Below are 2,381 nucleotides of genomic sequence, written 5' to 3'. Positions count from 1 at the left end.
TTTAAGTATGAAAAAAGTTAGAATTCCTGGGAAATCTGGGTAATGCTCCAATTTGTAGGCTTTTTGTCCATATTTTTATTTATTATTTATTAATTGATTTATAGTATTTCCTTCCAGCTTTATTGAGATGATAATTGTCAAAAATTATATGACATTTGATATATGAATATATTGTGATGTGATTACTACAATCAAGCTAATTAACACATCTACCACCTCACATGGTTAACTTTCTCTTTGCAGTGAGAACAAACTCTTAAGGTCTATTCATTTAGCAAATTTCAAGTACGCAATATTTTATTATTAGCTGTAGTTTCCCTGCTGCCCATTAGACCTCCAGAACTTTTAATGAAATTTTATGCCATCTGGCCAGAATTCTCCCATTTCCTTCCCCTCCCACCCAAGCACCCACCTTTCTACCCTCTGTTTGTATAAGCTCAGCTTCTTCAGATTCCACACATGAGATCATGCAGAATTTGTCTGTGTCTGGCTAATTTCATTTACATAATGTCCTCTAGGTTCATTTATGTCATCACAAATAGCAATATTTCTTTATTTTTATGCGATGAATAATATTCTATTAAAAAATAATCCTACTTTGTGTACCCATTGCTCTGTTGATCAACACTCCAGTTGTTTCCGTATCTTGGCTATTGTAAATAACGCTGCAATGGGGCAGCACCTGTGGCTCAAAGGAGTAGGGCACCGGCCCCATATACCAGAGGTGGTGGGTTCAAAAAAAAAAAAAACCCAGCCCCAGCCAAAAACTGCACATAATAATAATAATAATGCTGCAATGAACAACGAGTGCAGATATCTCTTTGTGATGCTGATTTTAATTCCTTTGGTTATACCCAGAAGTGGGATTGCTAGATAGAATAATAGTTCCATTTTTTAGTTTTCGGAGGAAAACTGTTTTCCATGATTGGTTGTACTAAGTTACATTCCATGATTTCACACTGTTATCCACATCTGGTTGTACTAAGTTACATTCCCACTAACCGTGTACCAGGGTTTTCTTATTGCTAGAATGTCACCACCACTTGTTAGCATTTGACTTTTTCATAACAGTAGTTGCAAGGTGGTATCTCACTATGGTTTTGCTTTGCATTTCCCTGGCCATTATGCTGCTGTACACTTTTTCATGTACTCATAGGCCATTTGTATGTATTCTTTGGAGGGAAATCAATTCTGGGTTTTTGCCCATATTTAAAATCAGGTCATTTGGTTTTTTGCTAGTGAGTTGTAGGAGTTCCTTATACTATATATTTTGGATATCAGGCACCTAGTTGATACATAGTTTGCAAATAACTTACCACATTCTGTAGGTTGCTTTTTTCATTCAGTTGATTGTTTTCTTGCAGCTGGGAAATGCCATAATTTGATGTGGTCCCACCTGCTTATTTTTGCTTTTATTGCCTGTGCTTTTGGAGTCATATTAATATCAATCATTAAATCATTGCCAAGACTGAGCTCAAAAAGCATTTTCCCCCAGTGTTTACTTCTACGTATTTGGCTTTTTTGTGTCTCACATTTGAGTCTTTCATCATCCGATTTTATCCTTTTATGTAGTGGATATCCAGTTTTCCCAAAACCATTTACTAAAGTGATGGTTCGTTCCCCACCATGTATTTTGTTGAAGAGTAATTGACCTTGTAAGCATGATGTTATTTGTGGGCTCTCTATTCTGTTCCATTGTATGTCTGCTTTATGACTCAGTTTCTATATATGTGTTTATAATATTTTTAAATAATAATTTATGTGTTTTAAAATAATAGTGACTATCCATAGTAAAAACAGTGAATATGGGGTTTTTTGGTGACAATTTTAGTTTCAGAGGTTTTCAATTAACAAAGATGTGATAGTAAATGCATGGTTTATTAATTCTTAAGAGATAATAAATTGTAACAATATGTGGATATGATGTCCATGTGAAATAAACATTGATAAAAGAAAATACTCACAAAAATAAACATGAACACAACATAAGAAATTGTTGAAACTTAAATAATAACACAATTATCTATTTTTCAAAGTTATTATTATTAAAATGAAATTTTAAAAGCACACAAAGCAGTAATTACCCTAATCCATCACCTTGATCTTTGTTTCAAGACAAAATTACAGACATCAAAAATTTCATATTGATATTGGTTGAAATTAAGATTGATACACGCTGTTTCTTATCAACTCATTTCCTATTTTAAAATTGAAAATATTTTGTCTGCTTGTCCTGATTTGGGTTTTATTACCAAAATTGATATTGGTTGGACTTTACATGTATTAGATTTTAAATCAGTTTCTGATTTGATCTCAGAGTATTCAACCCCAGCATTCACTTCTTCCTTTTTCTACAAAGTAGTTAAAAAGAACAGCAGCAC

Source organism: Otolemur garnettii, unplaced genomic scaffold (assembly GCF_000181295.1).
Source record: "Otolemur garnettii isolate 467f Iridium unplaced genomic scaffold, OtoGar3 scaffold00002, whole genome shotgun sequence".
Lineage (NCBI taxonomy): Eukaryota > Metazoa > Chordata > Mammalia > Primates > Galagidae > Otolemur > Otolemur garnettii.
This window is presented reverse-complemented; position numbering follows the sequence as displayed.